The following is a 22,997-nucleotide window of genomic DNA, read 5'->3' as shown; positions in this document are numbered from 1 at the left end:
AAATAAGTTTATACTATACAAATAATAGATTATACGAGTACAATTTAATAAGGTAAAGACGACACAAATTTTAATAGCTTATATATGTAAGTCTAGATATATATTCCTATAAAATATTTTGATAACTTTTAATTTTTTTCCAGTATTCAAAGTTATGCTATGCTACTAATATTCTAAGCTATGAAGTCTTATAAAACGGCTTTGTCCGTCCCTCCGTCTGTTGGCAGGTATCAGAACAAAAATGACATGAGATATCGAGAAGGAATTTTTTAATCTATTCAGCGACCTAAGAATAGGTCCAATTTTTCCCATTAACCCTCTATTCCATTAACCGAAAAACAGTAATACATAGCGTTAAGCGGTTTTTTATGGAATCAATTCAGCATCTGAAGAAAATATACCATCTCTAGCTGTATTGCACCACTAAAACTGGAAATAGTAAACATTTACTTCTACTTCTGGTATCAAGATTGATCTCCATTAAACAAAAATGGTAATAGATACAACCTCGAATCAAATCCGGAAGTGACAGAAATAACCCATTTTCGATTTCAACTTTTATCACTATAAAACAAAAATGGCAACAGCGACAATATTTTATTTAATCAATTCAGTGCCTTAAGAAAAAAATCCATCTTCTCCTGCACATCTCTAATAAAACCGGAAGTGATAGAAATTTGCTACTTACCATGTTTCAACTCACACTAACCTTCTATTGCAGCTGTAAGTTCTAGATCTGTTTTAACATTGAATTCCCATAATTTTGGATGTCTACCGTAGTTTCGCAAGTGTGAAACAAACCTGACTCGTTTAAAAATGTATTCTCTTTCATTAATACAAACATTTAAAAAATAAGGGAATTAATAATATATTTTTTTAAAAATATAAGTATAGCAGTATGGTGGTAGGATATACGGTTAGAACATTAAAAAATATAATTTTCCCTTCGAAGGGGATAAGATTATGGTATTCCGTACACATTCTGACTACTAAAAGTAGTGCCTACTTGAAGAAAGTTTGAGAAAAGCTGCTCTATAGATTCAGCTTTAAAAGCTGAACATTTTTTTTTTCTTGTTGGACATACTGTATATTTATGGGAAGTAAATTCATTTTTTAAAAAAATCTACCTCTATGCTTAATACGTACGTACAATATGTAGCTTAGTAGCGGACTCGAACCCATTAACCACCCAACAAGTAGCAGAACATACTTTGTCTCTAAACCAAATCAATAGAATAGTATTACTATTATATCTACGGTTATCATTTCAATAACAGTGTGACGTGAGTTTTCTTTACGCATTTATATAATTTGAGATTATGAATGATGCATTTGGGATCCGAACCTCTACGTGGTTTATATATATATATATATATATATATATATATATATATATATATATATATATATATATATATATATAATATAAGTGCGGTAAATATTCATGCCCATCAAGAATTGAATACTGAGCCTACGTGCGCCAAAAGCGAATGTTCTACCCGTCTATAATAATAATAATAACAATAACAATAACGAGCGGCCACGGTGGCTCAATGATAGAACGTTCATCTCTGGTGCATGGGGTCCCTGGTTCGATCCCAGTTCACACCAAGTGAGTTTTGTGGTGGAAACACCGTGTGCGTGAGTTTTCTAGGGGTTCCACCGTTTCCTTCCACTGTCTTCATTCTACCATTTCACTCATTTCTCATGATCACCGTCTCCTTTAGCCTAGTCGGCATATCCGTGGGACGTAAAACTTCAAAGATTTGATTTCATTTCAATAATAATAACGTCAACTCATCTTAAAGTATGAATACTTTTTTCGATCGGAAACTACAGACTATTCTTAAAACAAATATACTTTTACTTTTAGAAGTATATAAGATTTATATAAGTACTTCTCATGGAACTTGTCTCAGTGCAAAATGCATAGTGTTTCTTTCTCCCATTGGTGATTTCCGCTTTCTCACTTCCTGCCTTATTGATCTATGGAACACAATGTCTAGGATGAGATTGCAAACAACGCAAGGCAGGTAGGTGCATTCCAACTGAAAACGAGAAATCTAATCCAGTCTAAGCCGGCTAAAGTTAGTATTTTTCTATCTTAGTGCTTTCCAACTATCTTTCTCTTTCAGTCCCTGTCTCTCGCTTTATATCAGACATCATAGGTTCGATATCCGATGGCGGCGGGATTTACTTTCTCTCCTATCTCCGTCTCCAAACGTTACTCCAAGACTATCACAACAACACAATAATAATAGCATCTATGGTTCTTGTAATCTTTTCTCTTTTCAATTGGTTTCTCCCTCACAATATATCTTGTCTTTTTTAAAGCACCATGACGATGTAATCGGACCAAGAAAGGCTGGTTTAAAAAAAAAAAAAAAAAACTTGCGAAATCGAGCATATTCTATTTCCGAAAAGTGTCATAAAATATGCATGCTATGGAAAGTGCTATAGCAACTGCTAGTTTACACAGTAGGATAACAATGATCAGACTTTTGCTAAGAAAATATTGTATGGTAAAATGCTTCCGTTCAAACAGTCTGAGAGTCATTATTTTATAGTTTTTTTTTTTTCAGATTTATTTGGAGATGTCAAATTGTAGATTTATGTATCAAATTCAAAACTTCATTATTTATTTATTTTGACTCATTACTGTTTATCAAATGAGACGTGAACCTACAGCTTAACTTGGGATGCGAACCACATGAGATCCCAGCGGGAAGCGAACCCGGATCTCCCGCGCCAAAGACACGTACGATTACCGTACAGCCACGAGAAGCTCTATTATTATTATTATTATTATTATTATTATTATTATTATTATTATTATTATTATTATTATTATTCAATATAGAAGCGTTCTTTACATTCTGATGTGGATGTTACATACAACTTATCAACTATAGTATAAGAGTAGATTTTACATGCCCTATTTAACATCTAATTTTCCTTTTAACACATTGACGCCATGTAACCCATTGGTGGGCCACCATCGTTTTGTTCCAGAGGCCTCGTGACCCACCATTTGTGCTCATATAGCACTGTAGGTCACTATTTATACAGCTTTATATGGTAATATAATTTTTACTTAGCCGCAAATCAGTCTGCTCAGATTGGTTTCTGAATAAAACATGTATTTCTTTAGCAATGGTAGAAATATAAAACACTCTGTACTTGGTGTCCACTCACTAACTGTAGTCTTATACGAGTCGGTGGTGGATGTGTTAATATTTGTTTATTTATTAATCTTTACAAATCAAATAAACCTAGTAGAATCTAGCATAAATTTAGCTTCTACTTTCCTGATTTCTTAAATGTCGATAAACATTACGTAAAAAGTCGGGGACTTGGTAAATATTGTTGTCATAAGAATGGATCAAAACAAATATTGACTGTGGATATTTCACGACAGTTCATGAATACTTCTGATTACTTCATCTGGAAGATCTCCAACAAAGTACTTAACGTTTAAGGGAAAGTACAATCCATCTCAAAACTTTTTCTGCTCTTTCTTTCTTTTTTGTTTGGGAGGTAAAGGGAGTTTAGGTACATTTCTGTATACATAACTGTAAAGTAAGACATTCTTATTGTAAATTTTACCCTTCAAAACTAGCCTAATTATCCTGATGAATGTACCAATTTAGGGTGCGATAAAGCGATTTACTACTATATTGTAGTAAACTTTGGGGAACCTTATCTTGACGATTTTTCTCAAACTTTTTGACACAAACTATTTTTGAAACTAGTATATCGAATTATATGCAAAGTGAGTCAAAAGACCTTTCTTACTCCGCAGAGACGTAGGAAGGAATTTATTACGGGGGTCCAAATTCAACATATTCATTTCCTTCCACTTTCTTCATTCCACCATTTCACTCATTTATCATTATCACCGTCTGCTTTAGCCTAACCGGCAGGTGTCTTCTCACTTGCGACAGTCCTATTAGCGACAGGAACTGTTAACTGTCCTATGAGCGACCGATTCGAACTGTTAACTGCCCTATGAGTCACTGATTCGTTCATACTAAGATAATGGAAGAAGATAAGGTTCTCTCTTCTTTAACTCGTTTCATGCTAATGTGATTTAGAACCTAACAAAATGTACTATGAAAAATTTCTCTCCACCTGAAATTAATACGTGAGAATGCTCTCATTACATTAACAATCTTTTATACGTTTTCCCTAATATTATATTTTTGAATTAATTTCTATGAATACATTGACTAAATCAAGGGGAAAACTAACTAAATACTTAGAAGGCCTTTGTCTATGGTTCTAATAGAATCAAAAATTTCATATTAAAATTATACGGAGCATAAGTTTAGATTGAATATGTTTATGGCATAAGAAAGAAGTCAGAAAGAGGTAGGGGCGCCCGAAGAAAATTTTCTAGGGAAGGGCATCTCCTATCACGTCTGGTATATCTGATATGTAATATACGTGGTTTGCATTTTTGTGAGCCAGGGAGGCAACCCCTGCCTTCCAATCTGGCGCCCATGGAAAGAGGGTGTTCACCACTTGAGGATATCAAAGAAACCTAAAAACACGGTGTATTCGAAGAAATTATTACACAAGTTACAAATCTCTCGCAGGACTTAACAGTTCGTCTAGTTATAAGGTACTATTTCAGATTGCTACATAACAAGCTTTTATGTATAAGTCAAAACAAGGGAGGAAGGCAAATTAAGTAATTAGTTTATGTTTTAGTAGCTTACAATAGGGAAGAAGGTAGTTTAAAGACTTTGTTTACCTTTTGGATTGTTTAGAGTGAACTGCATTGTAATTGGTGGGATTGGTTGAGAATAGCCAATCAGATGTAAGGAATCTCAAAAGCTGTCTTTTGTCATTGACTTTTTTTTTTCATTTTATTCACGACGAAACTGTTACATGTTTAAGTTTTTCAAAATAAAATATATTACTGGGCTTAGTGAGTAATTAGATTTGAATCAAATTAAGTACAGAAAACAGAGCTTTTGAAGAAATGGGATATTACAACTGGATTTTCAATAATTACATAGGAATATACTTTTCATGGAAATATCCCTGTTGTCTCGTTACATTGTTTGATATGTTCTATGTCAAATCTAACTCAAAATTAAAATAAGTTTTATTTACACTCACAGTAGAGGAAAAATATATTTGACGAACAGTATCACTGGCACGTACATATTTCATACCAAGGTTGTTCGGGTGCTAATAACGCCAGAGGCAATCATATTGTACGAGACGGAATCATATCATCTTCCATCATCTCAGTGTAAATGAATCGGTCGCTTATAGGACAGATAACAGTTCCTGTCGCTAATAGGACTGTCGCTTCTGGGACTAATTCAACCGGCATAACCGTGGGACGTAAAACTAAAGATTTCATTTAATTTTTTTCAACATATTCAATAATGGGTTACATATATTATTCAAAGATTGTGTAGTAAAGACTAAAGGAGACGAAGAATTATAACTATTCAACCCAATTGAATCTGAAATTGAACTTGGGAACAAAAGCAATTGCATAGCACGTATAGTGTTTAGAAGATTTACAAAGTAATGTATACAGTCAATAAATAACAAGCCGAGATGAACAAAATTCAGAAGCTTCCGGCCTGTTGACCTGTGAAACACAGCCTCTGTTCTGAGGTCAGTTACCAAATGAAGCGATCTTTATCCCTCAATCTATGTGCTACTTGTTCACCAAATTTGGTTCAGATCCGGCGAATAGTTACCGAGAAATATAGTATCACACACACATATACACGTACAATGAAACTATAACACGGGAAACCAAAAATATATTTTAAAACTTAGGAGCCTATATATTATATTGATTAGAATATTTGTGTATTAGGATCACGCAGTTGAGCGTATAAGATTACACTTTTAGTATACGTATGTACGTCTGTCCTTTACTCAACATAATAACTCTTGAAGGAAAGGGAATTTTTGAAATCTGTCTTTTCTTTTTTTCTTTTTCTTTTCTTTTCTTTCTTCTTCTTCTTTTTTGCAATAGACAGCTATAACGATTGGTTAACGGCCGAGTTCGTTAATGAAATCAATCCGTTAACATCTTCACGTGTAACAGTGATGTTAAGTTTGGCTATCCACATCCCCTCGAAAATTAATAAGATGTTAGAAAACTTGGTGAAGGGCTCTGAAGAATACTGAATGAAAATAAATGTTAGAAAGTCAAAAGCCATTGTGATTGGAAGGAAGCAGTCGGTGTCACATATAAAAATAGGATAGGAGAAAATAGAATAGGTGACTAGTTTTCGATACCTGGTGGTATTGACCACCGTAGTCTAGTGGTTAGAGCGTTGGATTCATGTCCGCGTGTTCCCGAGTTCGATTCCCGGCTGGTGCTTTCTCAATTTTCAGGGTCCACTCAGCATCGTGAGGCAAACTGGGAGGTCACGTGAATAAAAGACCTGATGGCCACTAGGTCTAGAAAGGTTCCGTTATGCAGGTTAGTGATAGGGCAACGCGGAGTAGTTCCACCAATCGCTAACAGATGACATGGAGCGGCTCAGGTCCACAAATCAGGCCGTTACGCTAAGTGGTTAAGTGGGTAGTACACTAGCTAATCCGGCCCACATCCAACCAAAAACACGTGCGCAATGAATTTTCGTGCGCATGCGCAACAATGCTTAGTTAAACAATGTTTTATATACTGTATGTATTCGAAATTGTAGCATTCTTTACAGTTCGGTTGCGTGATAAAGCATGCCGCAGTCGCGTATCATCATTGCGACAGTTAAAAATTAGGGACATGTTTTACAGTGAGTGATACTACTCAAAGACTAAGTTTTCTTTGAAAATTAATGTATATTTGGATTTAATAAAGTATATTCTCTATGTTTTAAAATTATATCCTTCGATTTAATAAAATACAGTACACTATATCCCCTTTGTTTTCAAAATGAATAAAAAAAACAACATAAATAAATGAATCAAATAAATGTCAGACACTCAATAACACGGCACTTCCGCTAATTCGGCACCCATATGTGCCAGGAATGGCCGGATTAGCGACAGTCTAGTGTATTATTAGTAATGATATGAAGTACGAATGTGAAATTAAAGCAAGGACAGGAATGGTGAAAGAAGCTAATTAGGAAGAAGTATAGTCTGTATTGGGAAGAAGTATTGTCCTGCATGGCTCGGAAAAAGGACAATACGCAAAAAATGATGGAAAAGAACGGAAGCTTTCGAAATGTGGGTGTGGAGAAGAATGAGCGGAAAACGAATGAGAGGGTGTTAGAAACGGTAGGGAAGAAAATAACACTTTTAGATGTTATTGAGAAGAGGAAGAGAAACTAGCTGGGACATTGGCTAAGAAGGAACTGTATCATGAGAAATGCTCTAAAGGGTATGGTGGCAGGAAAGAGAGGGAGGGCGCGAGGGAGGCCACATTTAATGGATGATATAAAAATAGAAAAATCATTTATGAAGACGAAGAGGTTAGCTGAAGATCGTAGAGCATGGAAGCTTCTCAGCTGCGGCAACTAACCTGCCAATAATAGTAGAATATCTATGATGATAATTATGACATTTCCTAGTTTCTCTGCAACACGTACAGCAGCAAACAACTGTTGGTTGCCTATAATGAAAGGATATACATACTTTTTTTGTTATCTTTTAGAAGAGTATATTCTCTTAAATACAGTTCCCGACTTGTCACCATGGTACAGACTACCCATACATAGCTCTATATAACTTGCATCTGAATAAAGATAAAATCACTTATTCTTTGTTAGTCACTGCAAGATCAAAATGGAAGAAGACAGTGAAAGAAAGAAAAGAAAAACTAACAGCTTAAAAAGCTTCACACTAGAGTAAATTCAACAATCTCATAAATATCTGAATAAAAGGAAACAGGGTGAGAGACGAAGTGGGTATCTTTATTAACGAAGCAAGTATTAACTCATTCAACTCACATTTAAACTAGGATGAAAACAGAGATGTGGGGATAATATAATGGAAAAGTTTTCGACGAGATTGCACGCTAGATATGAAAATGAACACACAAGCTTACAACCACACATTCACACAAGCACACACCTACTGAACAGAGTACGTACGTACGTGTAATGAAACAAAAGACTACCGCAAATGTACTGATAAAGTAAGAAAGTTTTTTCTTCTTCTTTTTCCCGAAAATAAACTACAATTTTTTGGAAACATAATACCTGTCAAGTAGCAGCGTACTTTATATTAGTCACTGAATTTAAAAAGAGAGAGAGAGAGAAGAAAAGAAAAGAAAAAACTTTTCCCGTATGAAAAAACAAAACAGTGTTCCAGATTTTACTGGAAATGAAAACGTTATTTAACATATACAAATCCAACACCAACTTCAATCTAGCACATAGAGTTTTCCTTTTTTTATATTTATTTATTTATTTTATTATCTTAAAGAATGTAACAGACTAGTAGTATTGTACAGAGTAGAATAGAAGCAAGCGAATGTCTTTTTCTTGAAATTTCGGGGATAGGAGGAGGTTATTATGCATAGGGATAAGCCTAATAGGTAAACTTTGAATAAAAGTCGTGTTTCACGAAAATTGATTTTCAGACTTCTAGGCTATGTACGTAAGTCATGTGTAAGTACAGAAACTCTTATATAACGGGGAGGGGGGGCACGAGGAAGCACAATGACTCAGTGGTAGATTGCTTACCTCTGGTGTGTGGGAACCCTGGTTCAATCCCCGGACAAATAAGTTTGTGGAGGACAAAATCGTATCCGTGAATTTTCTCAGGATACTTCCGTTTCCTCCCACTTTCTCAATCCACCAATTTTTCCATAATTATTCACTTTCCTTAATCATCGCTTCCCTTAGCCTAAAGGGCGCAATTGTGGCATGTTAAAGATGTAATTTCATTTTTTTCTTATAGTTCGTCCATCTACCTATCAAAAGGTGTCAAAGCAGAAACGGTCATGCATAACAGTGGTTTTAAAGGGTCGATTCAGCCAGTGTCTCTAGAATTAGTTTCATCTCTTCCTTTAAACACGCATTCACACCGGAAGAATGATTGAAATCAACAATTTCCAGTTTCAACTAAAGATACACCATAAGACTGTCTCGTCTACTCTCTAAATTCGAGATGAGATAAAACTAATACGAGATAAAGTACATGCTATAAATGTACAGTGTGGAGAAACCCGTTTTATGATCAACATTCAGCAAATCTTAAAATTTATGAAGAAAACAACTGATAATTGAAGGGTTGGATGCAAGAACGAGGTAAGTTCTTTTTTTTTTTTTTTTTTTTAGCTAATTTGAGATTTTCACATGTTCCAATAGCAAAAAAAAAAAAAAAAAAAACTCTACATTGTGTGCAAGAATTATATGGATCCGATAATTATATTCAGTGTTATAATGCAAAGGAGGTACCTACGTACAGTGTTTATAGTGAAAGCTGAAATATACAAGTCATAAATTGCTACTGAGTACGCTTACTGTGTCGAAAGTAGATATCGCCAGTTTTTGCATTACCACATACAATCAATATCTACAATATAGTAGAATTGACATATATACATTCGATATTATTATAGAGTTGTCTCATGACGTATGTAGTTAGCATATGGCCTGGGTTCGATTCCCGGTATTAAGTCATGCAAATCGGACTCCACGTTAAGTTGTATATACGCCCAAACCTCATACAGAGTGGGTATTGAAAGGGTTATTAAATTCCCAACCAACTATACAATCGATCTTGACACTCAAATATCAAATGTAAACGAAATGTCAAGCCTGTGTATATATTAGACTTTGTACCAGTGGTGTGCACAACACTTCATCAAGGGAGTGCTCAAACACCCAACTTCATATCAATAATATTTTAAATAATAATAGTACTTAAACGTGTATTATTGTGCATATACGTACGTACCTATGTTATATCATGTATAGGACCGTCACCATTTTCACACAATAATTGAGGCGCCTAGTATCATAATCCACCACATCTATATCGTTTAGTTTCGAATAATATCGCAAAATGTGCAGTGAAGCTTTATATACACGCGTACCAAGTCCCATATTTGAACTAGTTTTTTTTAGTATGAAATAATAAGCTTTTAAACAAAATTCTGTTTCCATGGAATTCTTTTAGATCAAACATATAACAAGCGATATATAACTCAATTTCGGTAAAAAAAAAAAAAAAAAAGGATTTGGCGCCTTTTTATACTATGCGCCTTAATTAATAAAGCTTGATTTCGAAAGGTTAACCACTAAATTTAGGAATTACATATTATTATAATCTAATAAATGTTGGTATTGATTTCAAGACACACAGCTCTTTCTGAATTAATATTACTTTCGAAATATTTTGTTTAAAAAAGACTAACTTTTTTAGGCATTGGAGAAGGAATCAGACATTTCTCGAGATGTCTCGTCTCGTTTCAAAAATATGTTTGACTTATTCAACAATCAATATAGATGATCAGAAAAACCTAAAGAAAAAATACACTAAGTTTACTCAAAGCCTGATAACTTATATCAAGGTTATATTGGAAAACCGTTTTGTAATTACAAATTATGCATGTTCAAACTTTGAAGTTGGTGTTTCATTATCCCCTTTTTCTTCTTGTCTAGCCAATAATTATGAAAATCCGACATAACTTTAGGTAAGTTACCATGAAACTGACAGGCAAATACAAAAAAAGCATCTGGTGACCAGAGCCAAAATAAAACAAAGAAAAAGAAGAAGAAGAAGAACTAGAAATTCCCTTTTCATAGATCCACAAACTTTTTTCCTCACTCCAGTAGTGTTAATTTGTTAAAATCAAGCATTTAACTATATATATATATATATATATATATATATATATATATATATATATATATATATATATATATATATATATATATATAATATTTTAAAGTCTGACAGGGAGAAAGTAGACTTTGGTAAATGAACTTCGGGGTCATCTTCGCGAGGTAGTGGTGCACATTTAAAATGCTAATATTACAAACTGGGAGAGTAATAGCCAGAAATAGTCTTAAAAAAGCGTCTTAAACTTTCCGACTCGCCGCATATATGATACGACGCGTAAAGTTATCATGTGACGGCGTGGCATCGGGTTCGATTCCCGTTCGAGTCAGCTTTTTTTGCCTTTACCAATAAAGTATCCATTTGTAACTACAAGTAAAATATTAATTCACCATAAGTTCATAATGCATAAAGCAATAGAAATGTTCAAATCAGTTCTAAAATCTTCCAATTTCCATGTTAACAAGCAACAAAATGTAACCTATTCCGTAAATATATTGATATCACGAGTTATTGTTATCACAGTCATTGTGTAAAAAATGTTCTTGACGCTTCGTGCCTACATCTGTAGACAGTGTGCGAATTGCAAGGAGGATGAGAGAGAAATACCTTTTGGCTATAGCATACATCCATTACTACCACAACAACAAGTTTCTTAAACATTCAATTTTTAACAGAACATTGAAAGCAATTTTAAAAAGTAAAAAAGGACAGAAAAGCATAAATGAGAAGATATTGTAAGGTAAAGAGAGACAGGTAAGGTAAACAAATTGGTTGATTGGAATTTCTACCAAGTAAAGACAAAGTAACCCAAAGTGCTGAGCTTATCACGAAAGTTCATGATGAGCCGAGTTTTATTCATTTAGGCAAAGGTAAATGTGTCAGCTGACAGACGGAGGAAAATTCACACAATTTGAGAATTCCAAGTAGGGTGAAAGGGTGAGACTTCAACGGGAATTTAACTTCGTGTGTAACAGCTACTCCCTCTCTCTTCACTTTTCTACTAGCTGAAATGCTTGTTCTTCGCAGATGGAAGACATACTTGAACAACTCGTCTTTTTCCTACCCCTTAGGATGGTATTTCTCATCCATAATAATGAACTTTTTTCATTAAAATAAATTTATTGAGATCTATCTGACTGTGATAAGTAATAGCAGATTAATATATTAAAGGTAGTAAGAAATAATGAATTATTAAAAATATAAATAAGAGTTGTATTAAGAATCGTTATATTATAAAAGTATTCTGTTTATAAATTACACATAGCTTGCTTTCCATCTTGTCAAGTTTTATAAAGCGATTGTTCCCGCAGGAAGGCTGCGTTGATGTTGCTTGGATTATATAATTTGGTCGTTTATTTGTAATAGACAAGCTCGATATACTAGATAATCATAATTGGAGACAATAAAACGGATAGTATAGTCAAATAGTTGTATTTCTTGCTTAATTGTCAACATCATTGCAATATGACTTCCTCCGAAGAACATTAGGCCAATGCTGGCAATAACTAATACCTGGAGTGATGTCAGGCTTCATCCTGGAAATAATGTATCTTTCAGTTTAACTTCCCACGTTTATTCCTGCTAGGTTAAGGGGAATAAATCTTTGAGTTTTACGTCCCACGATTATGCCGGTCAGGCTAAAGGAGACGGGTAGAGTGAGAAATGAATGAAAATGATGGGATGAAGAAAGTAAGAGGAAACGGGAGAACCCGGAGGAAATACGCACACGTGTTTGTCCACCACTTGACGCGAGCTGGGATCGAACCTGGGACTCCATGCACCAAAGGTGAACGCTCTACCACTGAGCCACCGCGGCCCCTTCTAGGCTAAGGGAGACGGATGATTTAGCCAAGTGAATGATGATGGACGAATTAATGGAAAGAGAATGTGGAAGGAAACGGGAGTACCCCGAGAAAACCCACGGACACGGTGTTGTCCATTACAAACTTAGTTGGGCGGATATATATAAAAATAGGCGGAAAGGTGAAATCATCAGCTAAGAAGAATTTATTCTCAAGTCGTGTCACAGAAGATTGTATTTGTTTGATTTGTGAAGAACCGTACAAAAAACAAGATGTAGAAGAAGGCTGGGTACAGTGTTTATGTTGTGAGAAGTGGTCTCATTGGTTGTGTGCCGAGAGAAATCCGTACTACATCTGTATAGACTGTAAAGATATTGACTTCCACAGTGATAGTGAGTTACACGATGTTAAAACTGTAGATTTGCATTAAGTTTGTGGACCAAGTCCGATTGCCGCAACTTACCCCAGATGATGTTGCAATTTACCCCATGGGTAGGGCAAGTGTCAACAGTCGGACTTAGTTCAAAAAGTTGATGCTATCAAATCTACCGTTAGATGTTTTGCGCTTTTTTTTGGTATGTAGCTAAGACATGTACCTTTTAGTCCACTCAATATAGTTTTTGTATCTATAATAGTAAAAAAATCAGACTTGAAAAGTGTTGGAACTAGCCCCACCTTCCCCTATATATATTACTTTTCCGTGATGATGCAATAGACAAAATTGGAAGAAATTATAAAAAATGGTCCGCTTTAGAAGGGGAATTTTGCAAACCGCTTGAACGCAAGTTCAATTAATTTTTATTAGGAATGTATATGCTGATTTTTATCTCCATAACTTGAGGAGTATTAAGATACTCTATTTTTACCAAAATATTTGAACCTCCTTGAACTCAGGATGCATACGCATTGTAGTGAAACTGACACAAGAAAGCCCAGCTGGATCCAAGTATGAACTGCGTTCCAAAATTCATTGTGATGACGTAACAAACAGCGTGTAAAATATCAGAGAAATTACCCTCTCCACTCTTAGAAACAAAATTTTCGAATACGCTGAAACATGTTTTAATTTAATTTTAAATAAGGAATTATATACCGAATTTAATCTCCCCAATTTTCAGGGTTCGTGAGATACTCTGTTTTTGACATAAATTTAGAACATCCTCTAGCCCTCAAAATATGCAATTTACTGAAAGTAACATGATAAAAATCTGGTTCGAGCCAAGTACAAACTGTGTTCAAAAAATTATTTCAAATTTTTCATCTATTTTCCCTGACGATGCAGCAAACAGAGTCGATTTGACTTTTTATTAAAATGAAGAATTTACAGAAATTTTCCCTTTTTAGAAGCTGAATTTCCCAAAACGATGCGGCAAGTATCCACCCTCCTTTAATGAGAAGTTTATATACCAAGTTCCAATTTTTAACTTGTAGTGTTTAGTTTTTTGTATAAATTTGAAACTTCCATTTCCTTAGGATATTTATCTTAATCGAAGCATGATAACACGTTAAAAATTCAATTTGAATCAAGCACTATGTTCAAAAATCCATTTCAAACGGCTCACTCGTTTTTACCGTAATGATTTAACAGACAACGCTGATTTCATTTTTATATTCAGTATATGGGATACGTTTAATTATTGTATGCACCTCTGGTCAGTTTCGCTCCAAATTTCAACACTTTGACTTTGCTTAGAATAAGAGCAACCTGCATTATACTCTATTTATTAACTTATTTTTGATAATTATTTTTTTGTGAATTATCCTTTATTGATGGAATACACATCTTACTCTAAACACCTTAGCTTATAACAGTTTATTTCATACCAATAAAATGAAATCAAATTCTGTTTATCAAGATCTTTTTTTATCGGTGACAGTTAAAGATAGTATAAAGTTACACAAGGACATACTACAGTAATTAATAACAAAGCAATGTTAAGAATGACTATGCAGTCATCTACAGTATGTCAGTATCAATCTCTTCATCTGGACTGCCTGTAAAAGCTTATTAATTGCAAGTTTTAGGTAAGCCCAGTGGTATATACAAGATTTTTTCTTAGTCTTAGGCTATTTGAGAAAGCGTTACCCCCTGTAGCGAACGCGGCCAAAGTGGCTATTCAGTAATTTTACTTTCACCAGATGTGTAAATCATACTGAGAGCCAGTCAGGGTTTCCAGGTCTTTTTGCCAGGTTCAGGTGTGTAATAGCAGAGTTCCAATACTCTGCACAAACCATCTTCCAAGCAACTGTTTCTTACTACAATCCCTTTGACTGGCAACACGTCTTTCCTTTTTTCCCCTTCCTTTTGAAATCTTTTAAACAGCAGGCGGTCTATTGTTCCGACCAGCATCAAATACGCTCGAGCTGACGTTTTCTCAGCGATTTTATTACTTTCGCGTTTATGATTAGCCATCTACATTTAAATACATGGTCAGCGTATTCCAAGAGTACGCATGAGCAATAAATACGCTTTGCGATCGCCTCAAATAGCCGGGTACTAAGAGTCCTACCCTTCCTTGAGCAAGACATTATGCAAAAATGAGCATTTACCGTATTGAAATATGTACACAACTTTTTCTTGATGAAGATCTGCGAATGTCACTGGGTTAGCTTCTAAAGATTGTCTCGTCAGACACGAGCATTTAGAGTTCCATTGAGCGTAAAAATGCTTCTCTCAATCCAAGCAAATGATCAAATAATACTCTTATTCAAAATAGACACTGACCATGAAAATGTGTTTTCCATTGTTCAAGCTTTGCTTTTAGTATACCTAAATTTGATTTAAAATATCCAGTTCGATTTAAACTAGATAGTGTTTTGAATACTTTTCGAAACTGTTACACATTAATAATTTTACCAATTTCCTCAGCGAGCAATACAAATCAATTTCACTGTAATGTGATTTTAATTGTTATATTTTTAAATTCTGAAATTTGAAACTTCGGTCTGGGTACGTATGTCAGAAAACGACATTTTAATCTTTAAAATGCCCACTGCTAAACTATTTTGCATTTTATTGCTGAAAATGAAACTTAAATTTACTTATTATTAGCTCTATCCACTGGTCTTATGACTAGCGCATGTATCTTTGGTGCTGCATGGTCCCGGGTCCGTTCTCGGTAAAATAACGTAAAAATAATAATTTTACAATCGTTCACTGCCATTAATCATCTGTTTCCCTTAGCCTAAGGGCGTAATCGTAGAACGTTAAACTAAAAAAATCAAAATTCAATTATTGTTTACGACAATTAGACTAATAATTAAACAAGTACCTAATCTTGCATGAATTATGATTTATTTTTATAAAATTATGGGTTTTAAAACTAGTTTCACGTAGACCTGTAGATAGCCAAAATTGAGTTCATGGAATTTACTACACTTCTAAAGCATATTTTTTGAGACAATCGTTCACTGCCATTAATCATCTGTTTTCTTTAGTCTAAGGGCGTAATCGTAGGACGTTAAACTAAAAAAAATTCTAAATTCAATTATTGTTTATGACAATTAGACTAATAATTAAACAAGTACCTAATCTTGCAAGAATGATGATATATTTTTTTATAAAATTATGGGTTTTAAAACTAGTTTTACGTAGACCTGTAGATAGCCAAAATTGAGTTCATGGAATTTACTACACTTCTAAAGCATATTTTTGGAGTTGGTCTATTAATTAATTATATTAAACAAAATGTCTCGAAATTGCATCTCTTTACACCAGTCGTCTTTATTAACTTTATTAATTTATCGGTAGTTTACACTTTTTTTTTTTAACAGCGCAAAAGAGGAAAAGATTTTTCTAACTAAAACTTGTGAATATTGAACTAGCATGGATCAATACAGTAGCTCGTAAGAGCATGGAACTACTTCAATGAAAAATTCAGGAGAGTTTTTTTTTTTTTTTTTAACTTTCTCCATCCAGAGGGACAACCTCAGAGAAACTTCTCAAATTGACTCCCTTCTCCCCTCCTCCGTCTACTTTTCTCTTTTCTCCTCTGTAACGTTCTCCTCTGTTTGTTGATTCGCTTCCGATGCAGCACAGTTTCCATTTTAACAGGTTTACTTCCAGTACTTGAAAATAGACTGTAGATTTTTCCATATTAAATTCCAAATTAGCATAGTATGTATATATTCTCTTTATAAATTATTACTTAAAAAAACATTTTCATATATAACAGTTTCGTTCTCTCCTGCCCCTTCTCTTAGTTATTTTTAGCTAGGAGCAGTAAGTTTTAAAAACTTACTCAATCGTAAAATAATTCTCTCTACTACTACTATTATTATTATTATTATTTGAATTATTATTTTAATGGAATTTATGCAGAGAACAATAAACACACCTCAAGTCTTTTGTATGGATAATCTCACAAAAGTCATTTCTCGTTTCTTGTAAAATATTACATTCGTACGATTGACTGACTAACTTTTGCTTCCAGCAAAATTGAATTGATTGTCTTCCACTTCAATCAATTTTCTCAAATACCAACGAAGTACGTCGGAAATAAATTTGTTCATATAATAAGAGAGAGAAAAAATGTTTAAATATCAATGTATATAGCATAAATTTAAAAAAAATATTTTAAAATTTTTATGTACCTAAGTAGTATATAGTAATAATAATAATTTGATTCGATTTTTTAAAATTTCCTTATCTTTTTCTTTTAATTTCTTTCTTTCTTTTCTGTTCTTTCTTTTTTCTTGCATGGATTTATCTACTACTTTCTGCCTGTTGGGGACAAATTTTGTACAATCAGTAAGGGGTAAAAGTGAATCTGAAAAAGCAGTGGGACGCATGCTGTCACGCTGGTGGCGTGTTGTTTACCACGACTCGATTTTTGTGTAGTTTGCCACGATTTTTCCACAGTCTTTGCATGTCCATTTTATCAGATTTGATTATCGTAAAGATACACACACACTTGGAGTGAAAGGAAGGGTTGTCAGGCACTTTTGTTTATGATTCCCTGGGACAAGTGACAAATGTTCTCGCCTTTGGAACGAGAAAGGTCAAATTAGACTCGCTGCTGAAAGAAAACATTAAGCTCGAAACAAATGAACACATAACGATAACATCATTATTATCAAAATAGCTTAGTAAATTGATAGTCCTATGCTTGAATTTTCTCTTTTAGGATTTCTCAATATCGTCGTCTCCTGTTACATAACGTTCAATTTTTCGTTATGCTACGCTACTAATGAAATGGATTTTATATACCTAAGAAAAATGAAATATTTCCGTTTTACGTCCCACGATTATGCCGTGTAAGCTTAAGGATATGATGGTGATGATGATGAGAATGAATAAAAAATAATGTATTGAAGAATGTGGGAGGAAACAAGAACCCCGAGAAAACTCACGTACACGGTGTTTGCCCACCACAAAGCCCACTACGCGCAAGCTGAAATCTAACCAGAGACACCAAGCACCAGAGATGAATGCTTTACCACTGAGCCACCTTTGCCCCTACATACTTAAGAAATGTATATGTATCAGAAGTGTTGCTCCGATATGGCATCTGGTAGAAGAAATAAACCCATCAAACATTTGTGTTTAATAATAATAGTAATAATAATAATAATAATAATATTTGGTCTAGGAATTAATTCGTGCGGTTTTACAAAAGATGGCGTAACTAGCTTATTGTCCCATAGTTTCGTTGATCCAAACATGCGTTGAAAACTACTGTCATTGAGCATCTTGTTTAGTATATGTCAGTTGCTTGAAGCGGAAACAACAACATTTTTTCTTCAACTGAAAATGGCGCATTTTGTGCCTGATAAAGTGTTTCTGCGGGGAGTTATTCTTCATTGCTTTAACATGAAGAAAAGTGCTACCGCAAGTCATCATATTTTAGTGGAAGTGTTTGGTGACCATGCTCTAGCTGAGCGAACGTGTCAGAAGTGGTTTGCACGGTTTAAAGGTGGTGATTTCAGCTTGGAAGACCAAAAGCAATTTGGACAGCCAAAAGAATTTGAAGATGAAGAATTGAGAGCATTGCTTGATCAGGATTCGTGTCAAACGCAGGACGAACTTGCAGAAGCATTTGGAGTTGAGCAAACAACAGTTTCCAAACGTCTCAAAGCCATAGGAATGATTCAGAAGATGTCTTATTGGGTTTCACATGAATTGAAAAGAAAGACGTTGAAAGAAGAAAAACCGTTTGCGAATTGCTGCTTCAAAGACAGAAAAGGAAGGGATTTTTGCATCGAATTGTAACTGGTGATGAGAAGTGGATTCATTACGAGAATCCTAAACGAAAAAAGGCCTGGGTGAAGCAAGGTGAAGCAGGTCCTTCACAACCGAAACGAGATATTCATTGTGCAAAGGTTATGCGTTATATATGGTGGGATTTGAAACGTGTGGTGTACTATGAACTTCTGAAACTTGGTGAAACTATTAATGGACACCGCTATCGACAACAATTAATGCGTTTGAAGCAAGCTCTGGCCTGAAAACGACCAGAATGGAATAACAGGCATAATAAACTTATTTATCAAGATGATAACGCTCGACCACATGTCGCAAAACCGGTCAAAACCTATTTGGAAAATGTCGGATGGAAAGTGTTACTCCACCCGCGATATTCACCAGACACTGCTCCGTCTGACTACTACTTGATCGATTGCATGAATAACGATTTGATTGGACAGCGGTTCACTTCTTCAGAAAATATCGAAAAATGGATCTTTGATTAGATTGCGTCAAAAGATGAGGAATTCTTTCGACACGGAATCCGTAAATTGCCTGAAAGATGGGAGAAAGTAGTGGCTAGCGATGGACAATATTTTTGTTACGTATTCATTTACTTTGTTTTTGAAATAAAGCTTCAATTTTTATTAAAAACCGCACGAATTAATTCCTAGACCAAATAATAATAATAATAATAATAATAATAATAATAATAATAATAATAATAATAATAATAATAATAATAATAATAATAATAATAATAATAATAAATAGTAATAAATAAATAATAATTAAGAACTAAAAATGGTAGTATACATAAAAGCATGGAATCGTGGTGTCTACTTCACGTTGAAATGAAACATTCCCTACTAAAGCGACTTTGTTCTATTTTTTTAAAAACTTTGTTAAAATTGTCAACAGCAGTTTGTTAAAGGCAACCTACCCACCCACATTACTTTACACATTTTCTTCTTTCATGTTTATAGCCGACAAAATTTCACAATTCCCTCTTTCTTAGTGTGCTTGAGCATTTTATGTTATGGCCATTGTGCGTCGTTTGCGTAATAAAAGGAAAAAAAAGAAATCATCAGCACACTAACAGAGAAGACATTTTCCAAGAACTGAAAAAAAAAAAAGTTCCTTGTTGGCAGTAAGTAATTGGGCCACTAGGGACTGACTAGTATATCCTGATGATGAAAACTGCTGCGTCGTTACGTTGAAAAAAAAATAGTAAGAGGAAAGCATTGACGTTCTCTTGTCAGAGTGATGATAAAAATACAAAATCCTCATCTTTTTGTCTCGTTTCCTTTACTTTAGCATCGATCAAAATGGTACCTCCCAAGCTGAATGACACATCAACATGAAGTCTGATTTTGCGCTCACTTGAGAGCACAACCTAATAAATATTGCATTCTCATGAATCCAGTATGTGATGTCAAGGCACCATGAGTTTTTTTTTTTGGTAAAACCTTAAAATGTGTTTCCAACCTCCTGTATAGTTCAATGATTTGCATGTGTGGTAGCGGGTTTGATTATCGGGATTATGGAGCACAATGATTTTTAATGCTGACCCAATACCATAAGGCAATTGGAAAGCTATTTGAGAAAGAAAGTATGGAATTTCGATCTAGTGCAAGGTTTTCTCAACCTGGGATTGCGAACGAAGGCGAAAAAATAAATAAATGTAAATGTCTATACATATTAAGAAATATAGCAAAAATATAAAACAAAATATTAAACTATTAAAGAATTGGTTGAAAAAATAATAAAAGAGGAATAAAACTAGTTAAAAAACTGCATATTAAAATGCAATTGAAATTGAGGCTACACACATACATACAACTAACTGTAAACGATGAGCAGCAATAATCAAAAAGCTTATTAGAAACCGAGAAGTACTTGTGGAGGTCACTGGAAAGAGGATCTGATAAAAGGGGATTGTGATATGAAATAGGTTGAGAAAGTCATTGGGATTGTGGTACGAAATAGGTTGAGAAAGCCTGATCTAGCATAACAGTAACCTTGTTGATGATAATCAAGGTATTTTAACTTGTAATCTGAAAAATATTAAGTCGTGCCAAAACGAAGGTCATCTTTGAAAAAGAGAAAAAAAAATTCTTTAATTAGTGGTATTTGGTACCTGCTAGAGAATTATGCATGTAGACAAATTTTACTATTATTATTTGGTCCCTCCAATACTTCGAAAAAAAGTTTAAAAAATGGAGGTCAGACTAATGCGGACTTGAAAAAGTATCTTTGATACATAATTATACACATACGATACAAAACCATTATTATTATTATTATTATTATTATTATTATTATTATTATTATTATTATTATTATTATTATTATTATTATTATTATTATTATTATTATTATTAAGAAATACGCGCATCTTAGTAAGTCACTTCTATTTTTCCTCTTTGTAGATCAAATATCAAACAACGCATTTTAACGTTTTTAATTATTTTAAAATGAAAAGTACTCATACCAAATTTCATGTTAAGAGAGAGGTTCCCAATCTTTTTTGCCTGTCGACACACTTTATAGAACACACACGACACTGCGACATACGTATTTGGATTTTTCTATTATAATACAATAATTATAATGCAATAAGCCTAATTATTATTATAGTATAAGTCTCTATGATATATAGTATTATCTAAGTATTGGAAAATGGAATTGAGTGTTAATGCTGCCGTTCGCTGGTACAATCTGCCTCGAAAAGGTTAATTGAACTTATTATTAAGGTATTCGTGCTAAAAAAAAAATAATAATTACGAGTAAAATAAAATAAAATGTATCGTAAAAAATCTTGACTTAGGGCTATAGGTAATATGGAAGATATAAGTTTATTTTTTATATTCTAAAATTTCGTGATACTTAGGGATGCGCACGAGACAAGATTTGAGGCTGTCTCGTCTCGAAAATGTGCTTTGAAAGTGATGTCTCGACTCGAAAAATGTATATTTCTCTATTGAAGAACTGTGTCTCGACTCGAATTATGGCAGAAAAATCTTTTCTCGTTTCGTCCCGAGCGCATCTCCTAGTAATACTTCCCATGGAGACATCGGTTAGGAAAGCCTGTCTTAAGGGATTCCGATATATGGACATTTTATTATAATAATTGTAGCTTCATTTCGCTCACTTTGACGCTGAATTTCTAAACATCCAGAACGGTAACTTACGTCACAAATCAAATTTCAAATTACTGCCCAAACGCCAGGACTTCTTTATATATATATATATATATATATATATATATATATATATATATATATATATATATATATATATATATATATATATATATATATATATATATATATATATATATATATATATATATATATATATATATAGGTCACTATTACTGTTATTTCAATAAGTTGAGAACGAAGAAATTTTGAATATAGCGCCTGAAGATACCACAAATCCCTATTTAATTCTTTCGTACACTGGTAATATGGTAAACAATACATAATAAATATTGTATATATTTGAACTTATCTGGAAATTTGCCACTTATGAAATCTCAGAGAGTAAGAACTATTAATTATGAATCTTGTTGAATAATCAAATGCATTTCAACGTCACTCAAAAAGATGAGCGGCTTTCAACTCGGAAAACACACCTAACAAATATTAGATTAGCATGGCAGCTACATGGAAATGAAACCGACGATGTTCTCTCTATATCCCAAGAGGCATAATGGAGAGAGAAAGGGGGGAAGAAGAAGGGAAGCAGAGGAAATGAAATAAAAATAATAGTCCCTCGAGATTAGAATATGAATCTCTGCAAATACACATTCCTTTCAACCTTGAAATGTTTCAGAGAACAGAAATAATTCATACAACGGAAAACAAAGTTACTCGTGTTGTGGGTAGAAGAGAGAGTGAAAGGGAGAAACTGATATTGTGAGTTGGAAAAGCAGAAAAAAAAAGAAAGACGACTCACTGTTTTTTCGATAACAACGTTGGATATGACATTTTAACATTCGTTAGTGTACGATTAACTTGAGTGCGATAAACACTGAAGATTCATTGCCGCAGAAACGATCTGCTGTCCTATAGATCTTAGTTCAATGACTCTTATCCAATCACAACTGTTTATGCTTTTCTTCCTAAGATCATATTAACTTTCCTATTTTCTTTGTGTTCATGTATTTCCGCTCAAGAATGTATATCATTCATTTTGAAAATGAAATTTAAGTTTTACGTTCCACA

General features: G+C 33.8%; 1 protein-coding gene across 5 annotated transcripts in view; it reads right to left on the bottom strand.

Moving 5' to 3' along the window:
* The window catches only part of by (focal adhesion protein tensin), a 947,366-nt gene that overhangs the window by 537,155 nt on the left and 387,214 nt on the right, over nucleotides 1–22,997 (bottom strand). The gene's annotated exons all lie outside the window — the stretch shown is intronic.

This window comes from Thermobia domestica, chromosome 2 (genome assembly GCF_964235325.1).
Source record: "Thermobia domestica chromosome 2, izTheDome1.hap1.1, whole genome shotgun sequence".
Classification (NCBI taxonomy): Eukaryota; Metazoa; Arthropoda; class Insecta; order Zygentoma; family Lepismatidae; genus Thermobia; species Thermobia domestica.
The sequence above is the reverse complement of the archived record's forward strand: the minus strand, read 5'-3'. Positions and strand labels throughout refer to the sequence as shown.